Source organism: Equus quagga, chromosome 1, assembly GCF_021613505.1.
Source record: "Equus quagga isolate Etosha38 chromosome 1, UCLA_HA_Equagga_1.0, whole genome shotgun sequence".
Lineage (NCBI taxonomy): Eukaryota > Metazoa > Chordata > Mammalia > Perissodactyla > Equidae > Equus > Equus quagga.
Window position 1 is genome coordinate 136858338 of NC_060267.1, and position 13120 is coordinate 136871457.

The 13120-nt window shown below is 38.6% G+C and overlaps 1 protein-coding gene across 4 annotated transcripts in view; it reads left to right on the forward strand.

The window, feature by feature from the left end:
• QRICH1 (glutamine rich 1) overlaps positions 1-13120 on the forward strand; it is a 43351-nt gene that overhangs the window by 9972 nt on the left and 20259 nt on the right. The window lies entirely within an intron of this gene.

Here is a 13120-nt window from a genome sequence, read left to right on the forward strand (position 1 = left end):
TTTTTTGAAACATTTTATTTAACACAAAGGCTTTCATAGTTAACACAGAATAAAAATATTTGTATCCCCTGTAAACTGAAAAGACCACAGGTAATTGCTGTTTGCTTTGGAGAATTGAACAATATAGAAATTAGAGGTCTTCTGGGACTGGATTGGATGTGACACAGCTGTATGTGACTGAAGCTTCCTTTCTGTTTTTGGCACCCTGAGGAGATCGAGAATATAGGGGAGCTAGGCTTGGCTGATTACTAAAAGTATGACATTTGGAACTTATTTTAAAATGGAAAGGCTGATATATTTTAGTGACCTTCATTTAGTCGTATGGTTCTGTGACTGAGGTCATCTGTAGATGTCTAGGTCTGCATTTGCTTTTTATAAGCCTCAAGAAGTATTGCTAATTGATAAACAGCTTACTGAAAGAGGAGAAACTAATACATTTACTGAGAAGGTAAAAGTTTTCCTCCTTAGGTGAAACTAACCATCTCCTACAGTTACAAGTGCTGCTTTCTTGCTACTTTCTGTTGTGGTTGCATGTCATTTTGCTCTTGATGCTTTTTCAGCCGAGAATAGAAAAGGGAGTGGAACATGATGGAGAGGCAGGAGTGTGGCAAGGTGTGTTTGGTGAGGTGGAAGGTTTGATTGTGGCCCCTTTGCCCCTCAGGAATGCAGGCAGGTATATTGGAAGAACATGGGCTCTAGAGTTGCATTTCTGGGTTTAAATTTGATGACCTCTTATTTGTTGACATGATCTTAATCTTTTTAGCCCTTGTTTTTTCATCTGTAAAATAGGGATAATACTGTTGTGTGAGACTGAACGAGATAATAGATAAGAAAGCATCTGGCACATGGAGGGATGCAGTCATTGTTTATTCCAATCTTTGTAAAGAAGGAAAAGTACAGGAAAGGTAGTTAAGAGAAGGCTGACTTTTTGGTTCAAGAAATTATTCTGCTGTTATTTATAACTTGGACCTCCTTTTTCGTAAGGTTAAAATGGTTTGAGATTTGAGTTTAAAGTGTTGTTTGAGATTTTATGTTCCAGATGGCTGATTGAGATCACCTATTAACATTATCTTTTTCCCCAAATCCCTTGTAAGTGAAGGAAGAAATGTAAATATAATAATAAATCCATGAGATAGGTTCAATATGGTAGACTCATAAGAATACATATTTTCTCCATTATAAGTGACTGAAAAGCTGCTTTAAAAAAAATTTCTAGCAGTGCTGGAAAAAACAAATGCTTTCAAAAACCACTAACTATGAGAAATTGCTAAAAGAGAGGAAGCAGACAGAATCAGGTGAGAGAGGAAGTCATGTAGGAGAGAACTTTTAGGGAAGGGGGTACAGTTCTTGGGATACCCTAAGCCGAAAAGTGAGGAATACAAAGAGCAGAAGGGCCCCCTGGGGCAGCCTCAGACCCATGGGTTGGAAGTTGACCAAGGACTTAAAAACACAAACACACACACACGTCTGCATACATTTATGAGTAGGTACCAGGTACAGAATGAAGACCAACACTGCTGATTGGTGGGGAAAGGATATATTCCTTTAGTAGAGTAAGGCAGTCTGCTCCTTTTTTGGAAATAAAGTCAGATATCTCTCATAGTACAAATAAGATCCAGATGGGTTAAAGAGTCAAATAAAAACAAAACAGTATAGGGCCAGCTGGGTGGTGCAGTGGTTAAGTGTGCACGTTCCGCTTTGGCAGCCCGGGGTTCTCTGGTTTGGATCCTGGGTGCAGACATGGCACCTCTTGGCAAGCCGTGCTGTGGTAGGCGTCCCACATATAAAATGGAGGAAGATGAGCACAACGTTAGCTCAGAGCCAGTCTTCCTCAGCAAAAAGAGGAGGATTGACAGCAGATGTTAGCTCACGGCTAATCTTCCTCAAAAAACAAAACAAAACAAAACAATAAATCTATTAAAAGACAGTGTAAAGAATTTTGTAATTTTAGGTTGTGGAAAGCCCTCCTAAGGAAGAACATAAATTCTGACGGTTTTCTCAGTCTTTTTTTACACTAAAGGAATCCTTGAAATATTTTTCAGGTCTCAGGGAACCCCTGCATAAAAATTTCTATATTTACAGCTCACCGAATGTTAGCTTGATCAGCAAGTTAGAGATATAATAATTCAGTAATAATTGTCAATGCTCTTTTGATAAGAATCATATTTCTTTTTCTATGGATCTATATTTTGGCCAGCTTGTTAGTCTCCTTCTTTTGTGTGGTTACCTTCCCCACACAGGTTATCAATTTTTTTTTTTGACAAGATTTTATTTTTCCTTTTTCTCCCCAAAGCCCCCCAGTACGTAGTTGTATATTTTTAGTTTTGGGTCCTTCTAGTTGTGGTATGTGGGACGCCGCCTCAGCATGGCCTGACGAGCGGTGCCACGTCCACACCCAGGATCGGAACCGGCGAAACCCTGAGCTGCCAAAGCGGAGCACACAAACTCAACCAGTCGGCCACGGGACTGGCCCCCAGGTTATCAATTTTAATTCAAATTATTAGTTTAAGTAGAGGAAACCTCAGTTTTTCCTTTTCAAAAAAATTTCGTACTAGGTTTTTTTGCCTTGTTCAAGTAGTTCTAAAGATTACAAATTTCTACCATACAAGTTGCTGAGATGTGGTTTGTGGTATATGATATGTGCACAAGTAGTTTTTTGCCTCTATAGTTAAAATTAAAAATGACCTTGTATCTAAGCTTTCTTGGACCAAATGGTAGCCAAGCTTACCTTTGTTGAGACTATCTTTCCTTTTCATAAATTTTAAAAATCTTAAATATATTTTCATTAATAACTGGCTTAAGCCAAATGGGATTTAATTTTCTAAAAGTTGGCTTTGTGGATTAATAATTTAATTAAAGATTGTAAATAGATATTAACTGTTACTTACATGAAAATCGACAATGTTAATAAATCTAAAGCTACCAAAATCATAAGACAGTGTTAACAGAAATATGGCTAAAGATACAACTTTATATAAGACTGAAAAAACTAAAAGTAACATCAGACTCAAATACAGGCTGAGCAGTTACAAAACTATTGTACACAAATGTTGGTTTTTTTTTAATCTCTGTTATAGGTCTTTGTATACTTACTTTAAAAGTATAATATTTTTTTTTTACAATTGTCATTATTTAGATGGCAGGTTTTTATTTTTATTTTTTTATTTTTATTTTTTATTGAGTTAATGATAGGTTACAATCTTGTGTAATTTCACTTGTACATTAATGTTTGTCATTCGTGTTGTAGGTGCACCATTTCACCCTTTGTGCCCACCCCTCACCCCACCTTTCCCCTGGTAGCCACTAATCTGTTCTCTTTGTCCACATTTTTAAATTCCTCATATGAGTGGAGTCATACAGAGATTATCCTTCTCTAACTGGCTTATTTCACTTAAAATAATTCCCTCAAGGTCCATCCATTTGTTGCAAATGGGATGATTTTGTTCTGTTTTGCAGCTGAGTAGTATTCCATTGTATATATATACCACAACTTCTTTATCCATTCATCTGTTGATGGGCACTTAGGTTGCTTCCTCGTCTTGGCTATTGTAAATAATGCTGCAATGAACATTGGGGTGCATAGGACTTTTGGAATTGCTGACTTCAAGCTCTTTGGATAGATACCCAGTAGTGGGATGCCTGGATCATATGGTAGTTCTATTTTTCATTTTTTGAGGAATCTCCATACTGTTTTCCATAGTGGCTGCACTAGTTTGCATTCCCACCAGGAGTGTATGAGGGTTCCATTCTCTCCACAACCTCTCCAACATTTGTTACTATTAGATTTAGATATTTTTGTCATTCTAATGGGTGTAAGGTGATATCTCAGTGTAGTTTTGATTTGCATTTCCCTAATGATCAGCGATGATGAGCATCTTTTCATGTGCCTATTAGCCATCCGTATATCTTCTTTGGAGAAATGTCTGTTCATGTCTCCAGCCCATTTTGTGATCGGGTTGTTTGATTTTTTGTTGTTGAGTTGTGAGAGTTTCTTATATATTATGGATATTAAGCCTTTGTCAGATATATGACTTGCAAATATTTTTTCCCAGTTAGTGGGTTGTTTTTTTGTTTCAATCCTGTTTTCCCTTGCCTTGACGAAGCTCTTTAGTCTGATGAAGTCCCATTTGTTTATTCTTTCTATTGTTTCCCTTCTCTGAGAAGACATGGTGTCCGAAAAGGTCCTTTTAATACTAATGTCAAAGAGTGTACTGCCTACGTTTTCTTCTAGAAGCCTAAAAGTGTAATTTTTTTTTTTAATTTTATTTTTCCTTTTTCTCCCCAAAGCCCCTCAGTACGTAGTTGTGTATTTTTAGTTGTGGGTCCTTCTAGTTGTGGCATGTGGGACACCGCCTCAGCATGGCCTGATGAGCAGTGCCATGTCCGCACCCAGGATCCAAACCGGCAAATCTCTGGGCTGCGGAAGTGGAGCACGCGAAGTCAAGCATTCGGACATGGGGCTGGTCCTTAAAAGTATAACTTTTGAAACTAAAAGCAGCACATGAGGCGTAGGGAGGTTAAGTCGTATTCTGATAGCTAGTGTTTGCACCTAAGCTGTTTTAACTCCACACTGTGCTCCTAAATAGTGTTTCTAATACACAAACTCTCAAAACTAGGTTAGTATCACTGATTTTTAACATATGTTGAATGTAGTCGTCCTTGAACAGCAGTAGTAAAGCCCGAAACAGTAATTGGGCTGGGGAGTGGGATGCTAAGGAGGAGAGCTTGAATTTTTTTTTTATTAAACATGAAGTACTTTTTTTTTTTTTTGAAAGAGTTTATTTTTTCCTTTTTCTCCCCAAAGCCCCCAGGTACATAGTTGTATATTCTTCTTTGTGGGTCCTTCTAGTTGTGGCTTGTGGGACGCTGCCTCAGCATGGTTTGACGAGCAGTGCCATGTTCGCGCCCAGGATTTGAACCAACGAAACACTGGGCCGCCTGCAGCGGAGCACGGGAACTTAACCACTCGGCCACAGGGCCGGCCCCCTGAATTACTTTTGTAGTTAAAAAAATATGTTGCTTGGGAATATTTTGCTTTGAACTTAAAGGTACAGGACAGTGATTCTTAACCTTTTCTTCCCTATCCCAGACGTCTCCATATGTCTATATTTATGTATACAGTCCTTTGATAGATGCTTGAGTACAGCAGTGAACAAGAGAGAGAGTTTCCTGACCTTGGGGAGCATACATTATAGCTGGGAGGAAATAGATGATACATAACATAATAAAAATCTAGATAGACTATAGTGATCAGTGCAAAGGAGAAAAACAAAGCAGATTGGGGTGGCCAGGGTAAGCCTTAATGTGCTGGTGACATTGAAGACCAAAGAGAGTCGGTAAATGAGCCATGTGGTTATCTGAGGAAAGAGCGTTTCAAATCAGAAAGCCCTAAGCTGGGACCCTGCTTTTTTGAAAAACTGCAAAAAAGGCTGGTGTAACTAAAGTGCAGTGAGTGAATCTATGCGACTAGAGAGATATGACATGTGTGCACTGAAATATAGGGCTGAACAGACCGGCCTTCTCAACTCAAATGTTAAAAGACTTTTTGCCCCATAGTATTGTGTCTCAACCTAACCCTTTTGATAAGAATAAAAAATTATGTCTGTATTAATGTTATTTGAAATTTCAAAACAATTTACTACCTTGAGGGATGAGGCTGTTTTTCCAGATTGCTTTTTTTTTTTAAATTTTGGTAAAGTTAGATTGCTTTTTTATTTTTTTTTTTTGAGGAAGATTAGCCATGACCTAACATCTGCTGCCAATCCTCCTCTTTTTGCTGAGGAAGGCTGGCCCTGAGCTAACATCCGTGCCCAGCTTCCTCTACTTTATATGTGGGACGCCTGCCACAGCATGGCTTGATGAGCGGTGCCATGTCCACACCCAGGATCCCAACCGGTGAACCCCGGGCCACTGAAGTGGAACGTGCGCACTTAACTGCTGCGCCAGTGGGCCCCTAGATTGCTTTTTTAAAACTACCCAGAGTTTGCTCTGCCCTCATGACTTCCTTATCTGTCCAGCCTAGAAGCAGCACATAGATTGTTGGATTTGACAAAGTAGTTACATCCTTAGAATCATTTTAGTGAATTGGTAGGAGACAAAGTTATTTGTCAAAGGTTAATTAGAATGTAGGTGTCTGAATAAAACTCACTGTGTTCCTTTACCCTCTACTACTAACTACCATGCTCACATTTCTGGCCACCAAATGTGTGGATTTTTTTTACACATTGACCAATTCTCCAATACCAGCTGGCTGTCCTTCAGTTCAGTTCAGACACTATCTACTTGGAGTTAGTGTCAGATCCCACAAGGCAAGGGATCCTTCCCACAAGACTGCCCTCCCCTCCTTCAGACACCAGTTGCAAGTCCCAGGTTGTCACCTGTACTTCCCTCTGAGTGGCTATAAATTGGGGTTCTCACTGCCTCTCCTCGGGTTCAATAACTTGCTAGAACAGCTCACAGAACTCAGGTAAACACTTAAATTTACTGGCTTATTATATAGTAAAGCATATGATAAAGGATGCAGTTGAACGGCCAGATATATAGGGTGAGGTCTTAAAGGGTCCAGAGTGCAGGAGCTTCTGTTCCCATGGAGTTGGGATGCACCACCCTCCCCGCACATGGATGTGTTCACCAACCTAGAATCTCCCTGAACCCCATACTTTTGGGATTGTTATGGAGGCTACATCACGTAGATATGGTGGATTAATAACTCTATTTCCGGCCCCTCTTCCCTCTCCAGATAATAGTAGGTGGGGCTGAAAGTACCAAGCTTCTGATCTAGGCTTCATCTTTCTAGTGACCAGCCCCCATCTAGGAGTCTACAGGAATCGCCTCATTAGAACACAAGATGCTCCTAGCACCTTTATTATCACTTAGGAAATTATGAAGGTTTTAGGAGTCTGGCCGGGAACCAGAGACAAAAAGACCAAAGTATATATTTGTTTTATCACAGTATCACAGTAGCGTACATCTATAGGGAGGCATCTTCTGAAGACAAAAGAAGAGCTCCTATGTAAATGCCTTGATAGAGTGTACAATACTAGTAGAGGCCCAAGTTTCCTGTTGGCTGTCAGGTCTACCTGAGCTAGGTGAGGGGGGTTCATTTGGAACTTCTGTTTCAAGAGCACTCTTGAGTTGGGTACTTCCTAAAGCATCCGCATGAAGTTAAATGTGTGTGCCAGAGAGAAGGCCCTCTGATGGTGAATCCCAGGGGTCAGATTTCACTTAGCACCCATAGAATTGCTTGTTTCTTCTCTGTCCCTCCTCAGGGCAGCAACTGAGGCTTCACATAAGGCTAGTTGGTCAATCTGGCCCCACTAAATGAAGGATGCTTTGGTGAAGGGGCCTTCTCAGCAGTTGCTTTTTTTGTTGCTAGAAGTAAAGATCTCAAGGCTTCAGTGGCTCAAAGTGCATCTCTTTCTTATTTGTCACCCCAACTTCTGTCCCTCTTCCTTATTTTCTTCTTGCTCTTGCACATTCTCTCCATGCTGAGATGGTCCTTAATTCCTCATCACCCTTAGACTTGCTGAGAGTGAGAAAGGAGGTAATCAAGAGGCAGACTTGGCCCTTAGACAAACATGAGTTCTCTCTCTGCCTCTGCTACTTTAGATATGTCATTTTGGGCAAGTGATTTAACCACTTTGACTCATTTTCTTATCTACATCATAGAAATAAAAGAATTTGTGTTGTAGAGTCTTTGAGGATTACATAAAACAGTAAGTCCTAAGCACACAGCCCTGCACGTAGTAAGCTCTCAAATGAATAATAGCTGCTGCTGTTTTCTTCTTCCTCCTCTTATTAGTGCCATTCGTACCTAGGGCCCCAGGTGCTTTTCATACATTTAAAAAGCATCCAGACAAATATTTATAAACAAGTATTCCCACTATGTTGGCAGTTTGCCATTTTTTGCCTTTTTTTTTTTTTTAAAGACATGTAATGTTACAGATGCAGTTCAAATCTCTAGTACCCGTCTGTGAACATCGCCCTCTAGGGTAAATACTATTTTAAAGTTTTCAACTTGATTTGATATTTCCTGTATCCATCTGTGCTTTGGTTTTTAGTTACAAATATCAGGCAGCATTCCCCTTCCTCCCCCTAGTTTACTCAGAAGAAGAAGTGACTAAAGGATAGTAGTTAGCTCAGGGAATTTATGAGAAGGCCAGAGAATGGGTTGTGGAGGCTGCACAGCCAGGAACAGGACTCAGGTCACATTGCTAGCCTGCTCTGGCAGAGACCTTCAGCCACACCCCTGGGCACAGGTCCTCACCCTACACAGTCTCTTGTTAGGATTTATGCCATCCTGTTCCATTTCTGCCTCATTCCTCCCCTCGCACCAGAAAATAGAAGTTGTGGTTCCTGCTGCTTCATGTTGCTTCCTTCTGAGTCCAGATTTCTTGCACTGTGTCTAATTTGGGAAGCCTTGGTCACATGTCTGCATTTTAGCTGCAGGCGAGTTTGGGAAAGTGATTCTGGCTTCTGCCTTAAGGAGACAGCGCTCATAATATGGTGTTCTGCAAACATGGGTTTGCAGCCAAAAACAGGACTAAAATCAGCTACTCTCTCACTGGCACTTTGTGGGCTAATTGGGATCCTGATCATCACTTTGGACTGGTGGTCTATTTATTGTTGCCTTTTCTGGCCATTCATGTCCAGTCTTTTACCCACATTTAAATCTCTTACCTGACCACCTTTCTAAAGTTCATTTGTATAATAAGAATTCGGTAAATGTTTGAAACTTGCATAAAGACTTTTTACCACTTTCAGAAGAGCGTTATTTGAACAGTGAAGTTCTACCAAGATCCCTAAGGGTTTTGCTGACTGTTTCGTTAAAAGGCCCAGGTGGATTTTGATCCTAGGTGGTGATTCCTCACCTAGTGGGGTCTTCCTCTGGTACTCTGAGCACTATCCTCAGCAGTCCCTCCCGAGTGAGACTCAGAACATGAAATAGAATATGAGCTACATATGTTGTTCTGAATTTTCTAGTAGCCACTTTTTTTAAAAGGGAGAGAAGAAGGAGGTGAAATTGACTTTTTAAAATCACCTTTATTTAACCCAAGATATTATTTCAACATGTAATCAGTATAATATTATTAATGAACTATTTTACCCTTTTTTTTGTATGAGTCTTTGAAATCTGGTTGTGTTTTGCACTTGTAGCACATTGTAGTTTGCACCAGCCGCATTTCAGGTGATTGCTAACTTGATGTGTAACAAATGGGTATTGGACTATTGCAGCTTTAGAGAAATGTGAAAGAAGAGTTGGTTCTTTTGTCGCATGGAAATAAGAAAGTAATTTTTTAAATTGTTTATGAGGTAGAATTTGGAAATTGACCAGCACAGACCCCTAGTTTGTTCTCCTTTAGATAAAATATTGGTTTTACACTTTAAGTAGCCAAAAACAAAACAATAAGAAATGGCATTAGATACTCTTTAGCTTCAGTGATTGTTTGGAAGATGTGTTACTTCATGGTTTCTCATTGTTCCTTAGTTGGAGTACTTAGTTGGAGTCCTTATGTTGTATTGAGCTCTGGATTACTTAGGTTCTGAATGACACTGAGGAAAAAGAAATAGATTGTTCATCTGCAAACTCCTTAAGAATTTAGACAAGTGACGTCCAATAAAACTTCTAGACTAGTGTTTATCAAATTTTAGGGTGTATTAGAATCACCTGGAGGGTTTCTTAAAACAGAAATTGCTCCCTGTCCCCACCCTCCCTCCCTGGATTCTGATTCACTAGGTCTGGGATTGGTTCTGAGAATTTGTTTCCCTTTTTTTTCACCAGTTTTATTGAGATATAATTGACATACAGTACTGTATAAGTTTAAGGTTTTCATCTTAATGATTTGACTTACATAATCATGAAATGATTGCCACAATAAGTTTAGTTAACATTCATCATCTCATAGATAAAAAATAAGAAAATTTTTTTCCTTGTGATAAGTACTCTTGGAGTTTACTCTAACAACTTTTGTGTATACCATACAGCAGTGTTAACTGTAGTCATCACATTGTACATTAAATCTCTAGCACTTATTTATCTTATAACTGGAAGTTTGTAGCTTTTGACCACCTTCATCCAATTCCTCCTCCCCCTACTCCCCACCTCTGGTAACCACAAATCTAATCTCTTTTTCTATGAGTTTGGTTGGTTTTGTTTTGTTTTTTTTGGTTTTTAGATTCCATGTATAAGTGAGATCATACAGTAGTTGTCTTTCTGTCTGACTTATTTCACTTAGCATAATACCCTCAGGGTCCATCCATGTTGTCACAAATGGCAGGATTTCCTCCTTTTTATGGCTGAATATTCCATTGTGTATATATATTCCACAACTTCTTTATCTAGTCATCCATTGATGGAGACTTAGATTGATTCCCTGTTTTGGTTATTGCAAATAGTGTTGCTGTGAATATGTGGGTGCAGTGCTGCTGTGAACACGGGGGTGCACATATCTCTTGGATACAGTGTTTTTGTTTCCAGAGAGTTTCCATTTCTAACAAATTCCCAGGTTGATGCCGATGCTGCTAATCTGTGGACCACATTCAGACATACCTTCTGAAAAACTTAATTGATAATATATTCAATGAAATAAAGAATCTAGGGGGGCTGGCCCCGTGGCCAGGTGGTTGAGTTCACATGCTCCACTTCGGCGGCCCAGGGTTTTGCTGGTTTGGATCCTGGGTGCAGACCTAGCAGTACTCATCAGGCCATGCTGAGGCAGTATCCCACATAGCAGAGCCAGAAGGACCTACAACTAGAATATATAACTTGTACCGGGGGTTGGCGGAAGAGGCGTTTTGGGGAGAAGGAGGAAAGAAGAAAGGCAATTAAAAACTTTGTAAACTTTTACTGTAAAACTTTGTAAAAGACAGGAGGAGCTAAATGAGAAGGGATGATTCAAATGTGAAGGGAACTAAAATACAGTGTGACTTATAAGGGATTGTTGGAAGGTAAGAAACAGTGCTTTTTGAAGCTCTAAAACCCAATTTCTTCCTCCAGAAATGTCCCTTTCCTCCCTTGGTATACTAGGCATAGAGATGATCTTTTTCCTTTTTGTATCTCTTGAAAACCACCTTAAATCTAGGCTGAAGTTTCAAACTGCTTTTTTAAAAAACATTTTTTGTTTAGATATGTCTGTCATTTGGTTTTGTAAGACAGTTGACCTAAGTATTATAACCTTGAAAATTACAGCTAAACCTGTTAAGAAATATAGAGTTAATAAAGCACAATACCAACCTCTGAGTGCCTTTCTTAGATTTTTGTCTTTTCCTCCTTTTTTTTTTTTTTAAGAGGAATCTATTAGGAGCTATCTTATGGTGAGGAAATACTTATCTGAAGTTTAGCATTTCCTTCATTTCACTTCAATTTTGCTTCCTCTTAAGTTCAAGTAAAATTAAATTTTTTTTTACATCACTGAGTTTTCAAATTCTTACTTTGACCATGTAGTAATTGTCTAGCCAGATAAGAAGTTATGTTTTTATAAAAGTAACAAATTTCAAGAGAAGTAATACAAATAACATTTAATTTCTTAGTCACTAATGAATAAAGGTTGTGAACATATAATACCTGATTTCTTATTCAGTATGTTGATATTGGTAAAGAAATGTCAAAATGTGCTTTAACTCTTAACTCTTACTCCCTAATTTTAATTTTAATTTTATAAGGAAGAAAAGCTAATTTTTGAGCACCTACTGTGTCAAATATTATTTTATGCTCACAACGATTCTTTTACGCTCAGGAAAAGGTAGGCATTTCCCCCCTTTTTATTAAACCTGAGGAAACTGAGACTTAGAGGACTCACAATCAGGAAAGTACAGCACCAGCTGAAGTTTAAGTCTGTGATCTCAAGGCCTATGCTCTTGGCACAACCTCTTTGCTTATGTTTTTCTTTTTTAATTAGTAATGGCTTTATTGAGATAGTCTCATATCATATAATTCACCCATTTAAAGTGTACAGTTCAGTGGGTTTTAGTGTTTTCATAGAGTTGTGCACCCATTACTACATCAATTTTAGAACATTTTCATCACCCCAAAAGAGAAACCATGTACCCATTAGCAGTTACTTCATGTTTTCCCCAATTCCCTGCTCCTAGACAACCACTAATCTACTTTCTTCTCCTATAGATTTGCTTATTTTAGACATTTCTATAAATGGACTCATACAGTATGTAGTCTTTTGTGACTGACTTCACTTAGCAGAGGTTTTCAAGGTTCATCTGTGTTGTAGCATGTATCAAAATTTCGTTCCTTTTTATTGCTAAATAATCTGTTTTATGGAAATACTGCATTTTATTTATCCATTCATGAGTTGATGGACATTTGGGTTGTTTCCACTTTTTAGCTATTATGAATAATGCTGCTACAGACATTCGTGTCCAGGTTTTTGTGTGGAGATAGTTTTCCTTTCTCTTGGGTATTACTCCTTTCACTTAGAAGTGGAATTGCTAGGTCATTTGGTTTGTTTTTCATATCTTTGTCATATGGTATGTATAAACTTTTGAGGAATTGCCAAGCTGTTTTCCAAAGTGGCTACACCAATTTTACATTGCCACCAGCAGTGTATGAGGATTCTAATTCCTTCACATCCTTTCCAACACTTATCGTTTTTTATTACAGCCATCCTAGTGGGTTTAAAGTGATATCTCATTGTAGTTTTGGTTTGTATTTTCATGATAGCTAAGATGTTGAGCAACTCTTTATAGGCTTATTGGCAAATTTGCATGTCTTTGGAGAAATGTCTACTCAGATCCTGTCCCATTTTTTGCGTATGATATGAGGAAGAGGTCCAACTTCATTCTTTTCATATGGATAGCCAGTTGTCCCAGCACCATCCTTGGTTATCTTTTGTTACATGTTTCCTTCTGTTATTAGAAAGATATAATCCCTCATCTGCCTTCTTTTTTTTCACCTTGCTAATTCCTGCCTGTGTTCAGAGTAATTTAGATATGTCTGATGGAAAAGTCTTTTTTTTAAAACTACATACTATGCATAGCCTCTTTTCATGCTGCTTTGTATGCTGAAGTAACAGCAGTAAGACATGAGCTGAAATTCATGTTCGCAGAAATGGGTGATCCAGGATATAATAACCTTCCTTAGATTAAATTATAAGGAATCTTTTGTGTT